Consider the following 15,954-nt stretch of genomic DNA (forward strand, 5'->3'; position numbering starts at 1 on the left):
TCAAACTAAATTTCCCTCACCAATCTCAGATTCAATTCTAATTGTATTATCATTGCCATCTTGTTCATACAGGATGTATTTTTCTTAATGTCTCTTCAAATATTTTATAAAGCTTAACACATATTCACCATGCTCTGGAGAAATACATAACACCTAACAATAGAAACCTGACGCAGAAGATCAAGCCACCTAGTCGTGGGAGAGAAATTCTCCTCAGGGGAATACAACTGTGCCTAGCACCGAATCCTCCCCGAGTACCGCACTACGCCCAGAAAGCAGACCCACCGTGCCCAGGGGAGAAGAAGCAAAGTCAGACAGCTACACTGATTTCACACAATGGCTGCTCTGTGGAGAACAATTATTGCCTTGGATATTTCATCATCAATGTATTTTTACTATGTTTTTATTATTTTGTTGTTAGACTTTAACTATTTTTTTAAATTGGCCAAAATGTTTTAGAGAGGTCTCTCCTTTGAATATAAGTTTACATACTTTCAGGTTGCGACTGAAACATGGATGGTAAACTGAATTAAGGGCAAGGCCCTGCTATGCCTTCAAGAGTTGTTCTTTTCTAACCATTAGTCCAGAGTTCTAGGCTTGCCTTCGTAGGTCCCAGATCTCTTTCTAGCCATGTTTGTCAACATTCTCACTGACATTCCCAGGCTCCAACCGAAATTAATTTGCTAATATTTCCTCATTACCTCACTTAATACTGTTTTTTACTCTGAATATCTTTTCACTGTACATCATTAGATTAATCTCAGTGTTGACAGGATAAGAGGCAGCCCCCAAATTTCAGAAGTTTGTAGCAAAAATATTTACTTCTGGGCTGCTACCTGTCCACAGTTGGCCGCTGGGGCAGCTCTACCCTCCTTGGTTACTCGAGGCTCCCAAGCCGAGGGTTCAACTCTCAGCTCAAACGCTGTTAGAAGCCAGGCCAGAGGGATCTTGTATCAGAAATCCAAAGTGACACAATTCATTGTAATACCCAGGCATGTGGTTCTACCAAACCTTAAGCCATGTGATTCTACCACATGCCTGAAAGGAGAAAGAACTGAAAATATATAGCTAACTCGATCAGACTTTTTGTCTCCATGGTTACCAACTGTTACCATTCTTCCCAGTCTAAGTGAGAGTGTACTCTGTCCTCAAAGACACCCCAGTTCCTTTTGTTATAATAAAACCATTCATGTGGTTAATACACAGAGCATGTTATTTTATTTCTTAAGGCCCTTCCAACTCTGAAAGAACAGTGTCTCCATTGGGATTCTGTTTCCCACAATGCCTTGCCAGGTAAATATTGCTTGAATGATTGAATAAACCTGTCTGCATAATGACAGTCTCCTCTCCAAAGACCTCAAAAACCCCAGAGGCCAGTAATATCCAATAAGTAACAAACCTTTTTTATTTTTTCTTATTTATATCATAAAGATACTTAAAACAACATTAAAATGATCATAAAGACGAAATAAAAATGAGCCCATAATCCTAGCATCCTAAACCAAGCAATGTTTGCATTTCTCTTCCATCTAGCCCTTGCTCAGAAGGCATCCCTTGCCTTTCTACAGCTCTGTTCCAAAGGCTGGCAGAAATGTAACCAGAACACACGTGACTCCCAGTTACCATGCCACTTACCCTTACCTCGGAACTCTGAATTTAGGGCTCAGTTTATTTTCCACAGAATAAGCGCCAGCAATTTAAAGCTTTAATCTCTTCAGTACTGTCCCCGTCACTCCAAAATATCAGTGCCTTCACCATCTCTACCACTCCTTGGTGCAGGTGCAGGAGCAATCACCTCTAGTGTAACGAGTTTGGTTCCATCATGAGAAGAGAAAAGAAAGAGAAAGTATGCCAAATCATGGATTGGGAAAATCTTCCAGTCATCACCATTAAAACACCATCTATGAGACCTAACAACAGGAATTCTTAACCTCACTCTTGATCTTACTGCCCTTAACTTCCATTTAACTAATCCAATTTTTTTATCACATGCCCTTGTTATTTACATGTTAAACTCTTTATGAATAGGTATGCAAACACACACACAAACACACACAGTATATGTTTTATTATTCACCAAAGAGGCAGTAGGAAGTCTCACTCCAGTTGATCTATAATCCAGATAATCAACGAACTCATTTGGTTCATGTGAAGGAAAACACATCCAAACACTTTTCAACCTTGTTATATTTCAGAGTAATGACATCTTGCCTGTGATTCTAATAGCTGATAGATTATTAGGTTTCCAAACTATACTATTTTGGACTTTTATGTTTATTTTCCCAACTACTGCCACAAGCACACATAATTTATACTGTTATGTTTTTGAAAGAGTTTATTATTTTATGTGCCATAGTCATTGATCTGACTCAAATCTCTCTTACCTGACTCAATAGAATACAGTGGGAGTAAAATATGACTATTTACAAATGTCAACCACTGTTGTAATTCATTCAGAATCTGTCAAACCCACTATATTATGAATAATAATGCATACTTTTCTAAGAGTCTGATAATACCAACCTCAAATATAAACATTCTCTAGAAATTTGTCAAAATAAGAGAAGTATCTTTAAACAATATTTTCAGAGATGCCTGCAGACAGTTTCTCATACATTTTCCTTTTATTTTAATCTTATCTCAACATCCATGAAATACTCTATAGTTCAACAGTTGGTTTCCTCTACTATGCTTTGATTAAGGTACAAAAACCTTAAATACCTGGAATGCTGCTCCAACTGTTCTTAAGGGAGAAATTTTGGTGACAAATGAAAGGAATACATATTTAAGCTGAAAAAGCTGCTTGCTGCTGATAAAGAATTTATATTAGAATGTTCCAATACAGCAGAAGAAAGCAATAGGAAAAAATTTAATATTCTTTGAGAAACAGCTACCATGGTACAAAATAAAGATCACAAAGCCAAAACAGAACAATAATCAAATTTTTATATGAAAAATGAAATATACATCCTGTAATGCTTGTAGTTCCAGTTACCTAATGCTGTGTAGCACACTATTCTAAAACTCAGTGATGTAAATAATCATGTACTATCTTTCATGGCTTTGTGGGTCAGGGATTTCAGAGTATGTTAGCCAGGAGATTCGGTCTCTGGATTTTTCGTAAGGTTGTACTCACTCCGTGGCTCAGATTTGGGTCATCCTGAAGGCTGTTTTCAGTGTGTGTCTGGAACTGAGCTGGGAAGACTTGGCTGAGAGAGAGAGAGAGGGAGGGAGAGACAGACAGCCAAATAAAGCCATAGTTCCTTTAAGACCCAGTCTTAAAACTCACACTGCGTTATTTCTTTCACATTCTACTGGCCAAGGCATTCACAAGGTCTACCCAGATTCACGTGGAAAGAAAGTACACTTTACGTTTGATGACAGAGTAGACATGGCACACTGTACAGAGTGTGTATAGGATGGGACATGGTGTGATGTTGTCACACCTTTGGAAAATCCAATCTGCTACACTAGGTCACTTACATCCAGAGAAGCAATTAGCTGTATTATCTGCAAGGGGAGAAGAGTAACCAAACTGCCACATCTACTAGGTATCTCCTGTGAGTCAAATACTGTATAAGGCAGTGGAGACAAGTGAGACAAAAAGCACTGCCAGAATAAATCATATCTGTTCGGACATTCAGTTCTCTGGAGATCTCCAAAGAGCAAATATGTCCTCCAGACCAGCTGTGAGAAGAGAAAGCTCAGGGTACAGCCAGGAGGAGCTACTTGATTTACACTAGGGTAATGCAGATTAAATTCTGCTGCCTCAGACTCTAAGGTGGCAGCCAAAAGGATACTCTCAGACTACCGGAAGTCCATGACACACGCCATCACGCCCTAGTGATTGTTAAGCACTGTGACTGGGTGGTGAAATTAGGTGTAAGGAACACCGCCAGCTGTTCTGAGAGGAGTCCAGTTCCAGTCTATGTACTAGGACTCATACAAACCCAGGCAATTTTGAGTGACCTTCAGCAGCATCCTACAGGTGGAGGTATTCAATGTGGGTGTCAGGGAGGAAAGAATTCTGGGAACCACCATTCCGTAGTATAGGGCAAGGGAATGGACTGAGAAGGACACTGAGCAACAGTTATGTGAGATATATAAGTAAATGAGAGAGAATTTGTGGTGTTAAATGGGAAGCCAAGAGAGTGAGAAAATAGAAACACTGTTTAAGAGATGGCTCTGGCCACGTGACTTTAGGTGTCTACTGTTAAGCGTTTTCTGTTTCAGTATCACATTCCACAGAGTGGGGGTAATAACAGCGACTTTCTCACAGAGCTGCAGTCCCAGAAGCAAAACTCTTAGTAAAGGTCGGACCGAATAAAGCTTACACTTGCAACTCTGTTCAATTGCTCTTTATTGAGGCAGTATAAAATGTTCTAAGTGGACTTCTCAACCTTCCTGGGTCACGAATAATTCTGCGACCTTGCTGATGACAGTCAGCTTCTCTGGCTCCGCTCACCTGGCCAGGGGATATTAAGCTCTATTCTGAGAAATCTTCCATCGGGAACAAGGGAGATAGGCCAAGCTGACAGAGAACTGAGAACCCTCTCTCCTTCTGTGAGCAGCTCAACTTTAATGCTCATACCCTAAGATTTAGCCTAAGGTTACTTGTGGCCCAAGGCTTTCACTGAAAAACCATACAGACAAACTTGTAAAGGCAGTGGGTGCTTGGGACACAGTGTAGGGCTCCATCTGCCATAATCCGGTAACAGAGGGAATGTGTAGAGAATGCAGGTTTTGAAAACAGAAGCTAATAGGGCATAAATAATCAGCAGCTGGTCCCTCACTAATTTTCAATCTATAAAGTCACACTAAATGACTTGCTTTGAATTTGTTTTATTTTCCTACTCTGTTGTTAAAATAGGAATATTTTTTAGTAACATAAAAGCAAAACAGGTCTAACAGATGTGCATGGTGAATTCAATACTCCTACAAAGAGACAGTGGTAATGAAGACAGTGTCTTAGGCCACGCAGTGTAATGGAAGATCTTAGACCTGAATTTACTGAGTTGAAAATAGTTCTGACGCTGCAGGGAAATCTCAACTTTTTCAAAGTATGTAACTTTTCAAGGTCACACATCTTCATGTGTAAAGCAGGAGAGATCACTGGAGTTCACAAGTTTGTACTGAGTCATTGTTTCACCATTCTTTAATTTATGGAGTAAAATAGAAAACAGAATATGCAGTTCCAAAATAGTGAGCAGAAATCTGCAATCATCTAACCTGACACATGGAAACAAGTCTGCCAAAGTTAGCATATATGAAACTGGAGGCCTCCCATAAAGGTGACCTCCTTTCTTCCTGATTTTCCTTTACCATCCTGGAAGTTATGTCACACAGTCAGCCTCGCCCGCCTTCCCCACACCCATCCTTGCTCCATCCCCTTCTCCCGAGCCTGGCTCCTGGCTGTCTTGTGCTTCAAGATCTGTGGCATCAGTTCAGAAGACTCACACGGACAGAACTGTGCAGGCCAAGTCAGGGACTGCGGGAGAGGAAGCAAAGATTAAGCAAAGGTGGAAGGGGAAAGCCACACTGATGGGAAGCTGGTGCCTAGGCTCACCCATCAGGCTGGGGAGGCTCCGGGAGGATTTCACTGGCTCTCGTTTCTTTGAGATTCAAAGAAAGACTGGATTTCCTTTTCATGAACATGAGCAGCTGAGCTACACTTTTCCAGTGCAACTCAGGGTCGGGGGGGGGGGCAAACCACCCTACAGCCTCCAACGGCATCAGGGACAAACAGTATCAGACCCATGCTTTCCTCAAAGCTAGGAAGGGAGATTCACAACGGAGACAAACTGCAGGTATCGAACATGTATGTAAAACGTATCTCTGAAGGCTTTCTCTCAACAGAGAAACTATGGATGCATCTAAAATTAAATCGTAAAATATGAAACATTTCCTGTGTCCCACATCCAAACTCTCAGCCCCTCTCCAGATTTTGTGGGAGAAGACACCAGATGCAAACACTCTCTGCTGTCTCAGGCACAAGGCACAAGACACTTTCCAAGTTTTCCTAACCCATGCTGCCCGAGGAGGAGAAAGAAACAACTCAGAAGTACTCTGAGTCTCCTTTCATTCTGTTTCTTTAATGATTTCCTGTTAGGCCAAGGACTTCTTTCAGATACTAACAGTTTATTCTTCAGTAAAATGTCACAGTACAGTAAAGTCCAGAACAGTAATGACTGCCACGGTGACAGAATCAAGCCTCTTAAAGTCTCAAGGGAATTAGCCACACTCCTATTTACCCTGAGGCTAGTGGAGAAGGCCCAGGGCCCTGGATTCACACTTCCCCCAGCCGAGGGTCTGTGCACACTCTGGCATCTCAGTAACCCAGTGACACCCTCAGTAACCCAGACTTCTCCCCTCAAGCAGCAAGGACCAGGTTTAGGGGAGAAGAAGCTGTCGTGGGGAGAAAGCACCAACTCATGGGAGAACTCACAGGAAACTCACATAAGAAAGTTGGTTTTGAATTTTTTCATCATTACTTTCACAGTCATTTAGCAGTTTTCTTTCTCAGTACCAGAAAAAGTCTCGTTTGACCTTCCACAATTCACTTGTATTGGGACAAGTCAAAAGAAGGACCTGTGGAAATAAGATTTATTCATTCTCAACTAAAAATGGCTTCAAAGCATTTTTCTAGAAGTACCACGTTTTTCTTTCACAATTCTTATTTCTATTTCTGAAAAATATTTTGTTTAGCTTTGTGGGGGAAAGTCGATGTTTTAAAGATATATATGTCAAAAATAGTATTTCTTGTTTCCATGCTTTTGCCATCATGGCCGCCTTCCTACAGAATCTTCTCAGAAGAGGCTCTCGCTTGCCAGAGAACTGAGATTTACCGAACGTGTATATAAACATGTCTCTTGCAGATGGCTGACAGATATTTCTTTTAGGACTACTCTGAACCCTTTGTACTCGATCAATCCCCCAGGAGAAGGCATTAGAAATTTATCAGAAGCAGTTCCCTGTTTCCCTTATTTTGAGTACTGAAAAACCATGCTACAAATAAACCTACACTGAACTAACATTTTGAATAGAAAATGTAACCTCAGGTATTGTACCTTTTTCTCTCCTCCACAGTCCAGCTCTCTCTGTATTTTGCAGGGCTGTATTCTCTGCTAGAACTCCCATAACAAAGCCCCGTGAGCTGGGCGGCTTAGACAACAGGCACAGTTGGGGGTGCCCAAGCCCACTGTCCAGGGGTGGGCAGGGCTTCTTCCCAGAGTTACAGGGGAGGATCTTTTCCAGGCCTCCCTCTCTCTGTGGCTGACAGAGTCCCAGATCTTCCCTCATTCTTCCAGTGTCTTCCCTCCGTCTGTCTCTGATGTATCTGTCCAAATCTCCCTTCCATAAGGACACAAGTTATACTGGATCAGTCACCCTAATGGCTCCATTTTCACTTGATTACCACTGCAGAGACCTTATCTCCAAGTACGTCCTAAGGTTCTAAGGGTTCAAACATATATGAACCTTAGAAGATACATATGTGTGTTGTGTGAACCATATATGTATAACCATATATATAAAAGAACCTTAGGATATATACACACATATATGCATGTATATGAACTGCAACACACACACACACACACACACACACACACACACACACACACACACATATATATATATATATATGCATATATATACACCATATATATGCATATATATGAACCATATATATGCGGGGGAGATTAAGACTAAACCCAGGACCTTCACACTGAGCTATGTTCTCAGTACTTTTTTGAATTTTTAAGTTTTGAGACAGGGTCTCACTAAGCCACTGAACTGTCCACACTGCTCTTTTTCGATGCTCTGGCCTCACACTCCCAGAATGCCGGGATTACAGGCATGTGCCACCACACTGGGCTCCAACATACACCTTTTGACAGAAAACCATTCAGTTCACACCAAGGCCCCATAAAAATCTGACTTTTAAGAAGTCATTTGTCTGAGAGGAAAGACACTATCGACTGCTGTACATTTTTCTGACGGATGAAAGAATCCTGAACTAATGATCATAGGTTTCACGTCTGACTGCGGTCCTGACTAAGCACCTATCCTATGCCAGAGCTATGGTAAGATGAGGCCCAAAAGAAAGAAGATGAACCCCTGTGCTCACGAATTCGCCTCCTTGCTGTACCATCCCCAGTGTGCTGGGGAACTGGACTAACTGGAGTAGCCGCCTGGAGGTGCGAGAGTATCTGCGTGGGCAGCAGAGGCAGGGCTCCTCCATGGTGGCAGCCATGGCACACAGCTCACCAGACACAAAGTGACCTCATCAGTCACAGAAGCAGAGAGATTTTCCCATGATAATCGTTCTCTAAAAATCCTATGTAAACAAATAACATGGCGAGCCACTCATCCTGTTGACGGTAAGTGATGCTATCGCTCGCTTTCCCGATTCTTACCTGTTTCTGGCACTGTGATAGCGACATTCCCCATAGAGTTTTGGGCCATTTTCACAAGATGAGACTGAAAGTATTAGCCTCAATCTATAGATGAGAAAACGGAGACTTGAAAAGATGAAGCGCCCTGGGACAGCCACCAGTTAACGACACGCAGAGAAAGTGAAATGTGAATCACACTGTCCAGAAAATGAACCCCATGCCCTTAGGCCGCACTAGTGCCTCTTTCATCCCCAGAACTGTTGACAAACTGTCGGACCCCTTGTACACACACACGTGTACATGTATGTGTTGTGTATGCCATGAATGTTTATCTCTACCCCTCAAATCCTATGACTAATGCTAGTCCTTTAGCAACAAATCAGGCACTGCTTAGAAATACAAAGCTTTTCTCTTGCCCGCTCCGGTGACACGCCGTATTCAAAGGTCTGAGCCACTTGATCCACAGGGGATGTGCCGAAGAGCCTGATGGCCCTTCACATGAAACACACCATGTGCAGCCCACTTCATTACTTGGTTGATTTTACAGTTTCAAAATAGTAAAGCAGAATAATCCAAATCACAAGCCAATTTAATGAGCGATATTTTAACAGCCACTCAACCCTCAAACTGTGAAGCAAAAGTACTTATCCAAAATCCAATACTTTCAATTTTTCTTTTAACTGTTATAAGTCAAAACCAGCTAAATTGATTTTTTTCCTTTGACTTTCGCTAAAAAGTTCACTCCCGAACAGATTACCTGTGCTGTTTATAGTGCAGGTGAAATTTACAACCAAGCAAACCTCAAAACACAAAAGCATGGGGAGAACAAACACATTCTGATGGATGAGCTGACTTTTATGAATCAGACTTATAATTTGCTATTCCTCAATTCAACTTTACAACTGGCATCAAAGAAAGTTTGGTGGCACATTCTAAGCCACATTCTAAGCAGGACAGAGCACTGCCAAGGTGGGTAGAAACCTCGGGACAGCATTCAGTGAATCTCTGCGGAGGACTGCCCAAGCTTCAGCTCTGCCACACGATGCAAAGCACATATTCCCCACTGTCCTCCTGACGGCCAGCATTCCTCAGCTAAGCCTCTCTCTGGAAGTGGCTGTGATGGGGTAAGGCAAAGCAGAGCAGTAGAAGATGAAGAGCAAAACAACAACATCGCAGTACAGGCCCCAGAAATCGATCTACCACATAAAAACGAGGAGCTCACAGGGTCTTCCTGGCACGTGGCCACAAATTATGCAAACGATGAAAATGAGACTCAAATCCTGATCCTATGTCTCCTACCATTGCTATAAGCTTTCTTCTAAATGGTAAATAATCAAAAACATAGATTCCTATCTTAGGTCACCTTATCTTCTTCTCAGATCGTTGAAATGAAGGTGGTGTGAGAAATCTGGTAGATCCTGAGATGCTGAGTTCCTGTGCCAGGCTCTGTGAACCACTGTGAGCCCCCAAGAGGTGTGTTCAGGTCACCAAATAGTCATCCTGCTGGACATCACCCTCACTTAGAACGCCAACAGTCAGACACTGGAAAACTGATGTCACTGTATCCGTAAGTCTGCACTTTCCTTGGCTTTCCACATTGGCCATCACAAGAAAACAGAAGGAAGTGAGGAAGGGAGGGGAGACAAGGAAAAATAAGAAGACGGGAACTTGCTGGATCATGAGCACATGAGTCTTAGTAGGCAAAATGGAAAAGTCCGGGAGATCTGCTGCACAATATCGTGAATGAACTTAAAAAACTTCTGATGTGTGCATCTTAAAATGGTTAAGAGAGAAACTATATATTTTTAAAATCCTCCAATCTGAACTTCTGGTGCCAGTGAACCCTATGCTGTTCTAAAATCTATTTCTTCTATCGTTCATGGTAAGCTTGAAGTTTTAGAAGTGTCGATGGAGTTGCCTTATACTTCTACCTAGCATTTCATGTGTGAATAAGTCTAGGCAGACGCTGGGTCATATGAGTAAAGAGGTATTCAACACAAAAGAATTACTTAAAGAAGCTGGTTTTCCTATGCATCTTTTACTACCTCCCAGTGGCTATTTTTTTTTAAAGCTCTAACCATTTCACATACGACCAGCTTGACTCTTCTGCAGAATTAAATAAATGTTGACTTCAGGTAGCGCAAGGTACTCAAGGGGGTTTCAGTTCAGCAAGCACAGGCAACCTGGACGTGTCTGTCCGTGTCATGAGGAGCAGGGACAGAGCCGCGGGGTCTGCCTGCTTCCGGGGTGTTCGGACTGGAGCTGAGGAGGGCTCCGCGAGCTGATGGCAGAGGCTTGCGCTGCAGCTGGCTAAGGTATACATCGCTGTCTCTAGGCGATCCAGTTACTCCTCCGCCTCCACGGACACCAGGACTTGTTCACAAATTTAAGGGGAAAAACCAAAAAGACAAACAGCCTCTGGCCCCAGAAAGACACATGAATGAGAAACATCCTGACATAGAAAAACAGAAAAGCATAGAGGGAATGGAAAAAGGAAATCACCCAAGAAATCCAGTCATGTTCCTAGGTGGTGTGACTGGGAAAGCATTGTTTTAAAATCAGACTTCCTTGAGAAACATGAAAAGAACTCAGCCCAAGCTAATGCAAGAGTTCCCTCCGAGGTGCAGTGCCATGCAGGGCGTAAGTACTTTAAATGGAATTTTGTGACTTGTTTATCTGACATAGTAAATAGTTTTCTCGACTCCAACCATCCCTTTTATGTATTACAAGATAACAAAAGGTTATGTGATTTTAGGAAATTGAGCATACAAAGAAGGATAGTCTCAGCATACCCACTGAATATTAAGTGCCCGCTTTTATCCACTAGAGCTTAATGGGTGAAGGTAACCAATTTAAAAACACCGAGGAGACTGCCTTCACACGGTGACATTTGCTAGGAATCGGCTGCATTTTAAAGTACAGGCACATTACAGTAATATTTCCCAAGAGACGACAGTCGGTGTATAGTCGTACTGTCTTCCAGCTCGTGAAGGCTGTTTCTGCTCTGAATTCATTTTAGAAGGAAAAACAAATTAAATGGTGTGACAAATCACCACCCACGTGATTATAATGCTGCCGCTCTCCAAGGCCGGTGGCCCCACACCATGCTGTAGAGGTGGGTGCTCATTCGAACTGCTCCGTTTAGCTCCTCAGGGATACCACCACATGCCCATTTAATTATTCACAGACACACTGGCAGTGTTAAGGTTGAAAATAAACTCAAATCGTGTTCAATTTGGGAGCACCAGCAATTAATGGAAAGCCATAGTGTTGGAGCTCGTCCTATCAAAAACAATGGGGAATCACACAACAGTTCACAAAGCTATCTCTTTGTTTATTATTCTTAAGACCGCACCTGGCATGAACTAGTATGTCGGGGCCCCCTCGTTGTCAAGTTCCTGGTGTGTGGGCTGCGGAACCGGAACAGCCAGAACATGGCACTCAATCCTAATAAGGAGATATCTGACACCTATTCAGCAATTATATCCCTTCTCTATCTAAGCTTCCCAGTCGCCCCATGACACAGGTATGACTGGTTCCCCATTTCACAGACCAGAAAGAAAGGCACTCAGACTCTAGGCTCATAACTGCCAAAGTAGATTTCAACCTACTCTCCCTGGTTCCAGAGTGACACTCTTTACCGTTGAACTGCCTCTCAAGCTATGCGCTATATTTTTAGGTGTTAGGTATGTTAGTTCAGGTAAAATGCCATAACAAAATCTCACAGACTGGGTGGCTTAAATATAGGGTTACTCTCTAACTGTTCGGGAGGCTAAAAGTCCAAGGAGGAAGATGTGACAGGTTTGTTTTCTCCTCAGCCCTCTCTCCTGGCCATGTAGACATTCTTTTCTCTCTGCGTATACCCGTCCGGTCTCTTTGTGCATCCTAATTTCCTTTTCTTAAAAGCATAGCCATAGGATTGGATTAGGCCTTCCCCCTACATACATTAATATTCTGAGGAAGGAGGGTTTAGAATTTCACATGAATTTACCAGAGATCATACGTCACCCCATAACAGTGGCATGGTACTGTCCTACAGAACACAACTGAGGGAGAATAGCAGGCATGTCGGGTATTGGGCCTCAGGCCTCACTGTGGATTCCTTCACTTTGAGGAGGTCCTCAGACCTGTTCTTTACAGACCCTGTCCACCAGAGAAGGGAGAGGCCTCGGGCACATGTCCTCCGAGTCTGCTCACGGTGACAGCCAGGGGTGACATCATCTGTGTTTGGCAATAGCCACATGCTTGTGTTTGCTGTTTTAGAAAGAACTGCAGGGTAGACTATTTAAAAATGTGTTCAAGAAGTCATAATTCTGCTTCCAGATTCCAATTGTACCGCTGTTTTCAGCAGAGCTAATTCTCATTGCTTTTTGTTTGGACCCTGAATGCTCAACACCGAGTAAGATGCGTGGCCTCAGTGCACCTGTGCCCTAACTTCCTCCCCGTTTTTATTAGTCCGCACCTGTGACGCATAGTGAACCCTTACTGAACGCGTTCGTCGTGGGAGATGGTAGGCATGCATGTCGTTTCGTGATCCTTACCACCCCTGCCTTCCTCTCCCTCCGACGGCCCCGACGTGGATTCCTTCTCATGTCCACAAAGTCTACTTCCTTGGTTCCCATCATCTTTTCTTTTTAAGCATTTATTCCTCGGTTTCTTAGATAAGAGAAACCATGGCATATTTACCCCTCTCTGTCTGATTTATGTCACTTATCTCAAGGTGCATCCACTGTCCTACAGATGACTCAGATTTGTCTCTCTTGATGGCTGAGTTGTACTCCACCGGGTACATATACTACATTTTCTTTGATTTACTCTTATGATCCTGTGTTACTTCACCTTTCAGACATAGGCGTAGTCTTCTCAAATACTTTCATGTATTTAGTTATACATGTGTGTGTTTTGTGAAAAATATAAAGTAATGGAGTTTTAAATATATGTTATATATATATTATTTTACTGTAGATCTCATTCTAACCCTTATTTTGTCTTTCACTATTATGCTTTTGAAACCTACTTGCATAACTACATGTAGCTCTAAATCCAAGCTCTGTCCAATATAGTGGTCACTGTCCACCTGTGGCCACTGAAAAGGAGCCAGTGAAAATGAGAAAATGAATCCTTAACCTCAGCATATTGTAAAAGCTGTTACCTTTTCAAAATTATTAGAACACTATTAAGTGTTTTTTAAATACCTTGAGTTCACGAATCTTTGTTTTTCAGGTGCATGCTCCATGAAACTTAAATATGCTTCAGTTATTTCCAAAGGAAAGTCAGCATTTGATCTGAGATTTTGTTGTATTATAAGACACACACCAGGTACTGCAGATAATGCCAAAGAAATGTAAAATATATCACTAATAATATTTATTATTAGCTGATGATATATTGAAAGTATATCATATATAGACTAAATAAAACATGAAATTAAAAGAAACATTTCTCTTCATTTTTGTAAAAAAAAGTAAAGTTGGCCTTCTTTTGTGGTTTTGAGTGTGGTTGCCAAAATTGTTTAAATTACACTCGTGGCCCATTATCATATCTCTATTGGACCATGCTGGTCTCGGTTTTAATTCCTTCCGATTGCTACAAGCATCTACAAGAAGCGCCAGCCATACATCTGGTTTTCCGTTCGCTGGTCAATGCTTTGCCCTGCCAAACAATCTGCACAAGTCCAATTTTTGTGCCTTCTTGGCAATGCTGTCCTCTTACCTTTTCTTTCCTTTCTCTACAGCCAATCTGTTGGCTACTGAGAAGCATACCTCATTTAAATATTGCTGTCTTCAAATACTGAGGGAGAAAATCTCTTTCAAATACACGTTAGATATTCAAGTTTTCCCTTCTGTAAACTATCCAGGCCCACCATTTGCACGCTAAAATTTTTTATTTCATAACTTTTGTGTACAAATTAGCAGAAACAGTATATCAAGAGAATAAATCTGTTAGCAATTACACACATGTACGATACTTTCTTTCAGTTTATTCTTTGTTTGTTTTTCCATGGCTTCCTTCACTGCACACAAATCTTTAATATGATGCAAGTAAGCTGCTCAACTATTACCATTACTTTAGAAATTCTACCGCAGAAATGTCCGCTTTTCCATTGCTGGCTTACAGATTTTCTTTCCATGTTGGATACTTCAGTCCATCATGAATCTCTAAAGCACTTGGCAAGGAAGGCTGCCAACACTTTGGGCAGTTATTACTCTCCCACGTGACCAAAGCTGTACACTGTCTCACCCACAGAAGTTCAGGGGGTCACTGACCTCTCCTCCAAGCCCTTTCATGTGTCCTTATGTAGTCAGGCCGTGGAAGCCAGGCTAAGAATCACTGAGTATCCTAACTGTACCAGCTCTTCAAATACTTCAGTACATTTCTAGTGGTTTTAATGGTTTTCCTCATTTTTCTGTGTTACCTCAGATTCTCAACCAGTATATAGGCTCGTTGAGGACACTGACCGAGATTCAGAAGTCTCCAAGTTTTTTCATATTACCTGGCAGCTTGAAGCGCTCAATAAATAAGCTCCTTAGCAGTGGACATGTCCAAAGTTTGCCACATAGAACTCACTGACTCACTGGTCCAGAGGCCACACTAAAGAGATGAGGGTTACTCCATCCATGCGAGCACCTCCATTGTTTCAGACCCTGAGATAGACGCCGGGTAACCGACAAGAGGAGAGACGCCCTTCCTTGGGCCCTCAGAGGGTTCGCAGTCTGCTGAGGAAGACAGATGACAAGCAGTTGTGATACATGACAAGAATCCACTGCTCAACAATGGGGGAACCCGAGCTGCATAAGAGAAGGCTACCAGATAGGGTCTTTGGAGTTGGGAGGACAGATGGGTTTCTGGGTAGGAACTGTGTTGAGACTGAGCCCCAAAAGATGAGTAGTATTAAACCAAATTTAGCTAGAGGTTTCTTCTAATTTAAACCCCGACGCAGCCTAACTTATTGTGTAAAGAACCAAAAGTCTAATTTAGGAGTCTATCTCTCCTGACAACTACCTGAGCCTGAGCCAATCACAGCAGCCAAGCTCCAGCCAATGACAGGCTACCCACCCATCCGACCATGCCACAACCAGTCCAGCTATTTGTGCACCTCACTTCCAGACACTTTCTGTCAATGCGGGGGCTCACCCTGTGAAGCAGAACTCTCTGCACCTCTTCCGGTTCTGAGAGTTTCCAGATCTATAAACTGTTTTTTGCTCCCCAAATTCCACTAAATTTAATCTAAGTTTTTTATTTTACAGTTGGCAGCTCATCTAAAAACAGTAGGAAGGAAAAGAGGGACTCTGGAAACCACTCTGTCCTTAACACAGGGAAATCACTAGAGTTCCCTTTCTGCTTCTTCTCCTGGGGATCAAGAAGCAGCAGCTGAAACATGGAGTGAGGAAATAAAGCCACTTGATTTTTCAAAACATAAATCAGATCACATTGCTTCCCCATGTATAGCCTCCAGTGACTTTCCATCGACGATTGCCAGATAAAATACAGGACATCAGCACAGTTTAACTTTCAGTTAAGCTTTTTTTTTTTTTTTTTTTTTTTTTTTTTTTTTTTT

At 42.2% G+C, this 15,954-nt stretch overlaps 1 protein-coding gene and 1 long non-coding RNA gene across 12 annotated transcripts in view; both read right to left on the bottom strand.

Annotated features, from left to right (window-relative positions):
- Fhit (fragile histidine triad diadenosine triphosphatase) overlaps window positions 1–15,954 on the bottom strand; it is a 1,329,438-nt gene that overhangs the window by 297,837 nt on the left and 1,015,647 nt on the right. The gene's annotated exons all lie outside the window — the stretch shown is intronic.
- LOC104875553 lies at window positions 1,648–6,583 on the bottom strand. Its single transcript, XR_784105.2, has 3 exons — window positions 6,457–6,583; window positions 3,137–3,209; window positions 1,648–1,797 (listed from the first exon to the last, which is right to left on the bottom strand). It is a non-coding gene; the product is annotated as an uncharacterized LOC104875553 (long non-coding RNA).

This window comes from Fukomys damarensis, unplaced genomic scaffold (genome assembly GCF_012274545.1).
Source record: "Fukomys damarensis isolate Sample0158 unplaced genomic scaffold, DMR_v1.0_HiC HiC_scaffold_28, whole genome shotgun sequence".
NCBI lineage: Eukaryota > Metazoa > Chordata > Mammalia > Rodentia > Bathyergidae > Fukomys > Fukomys damarensis.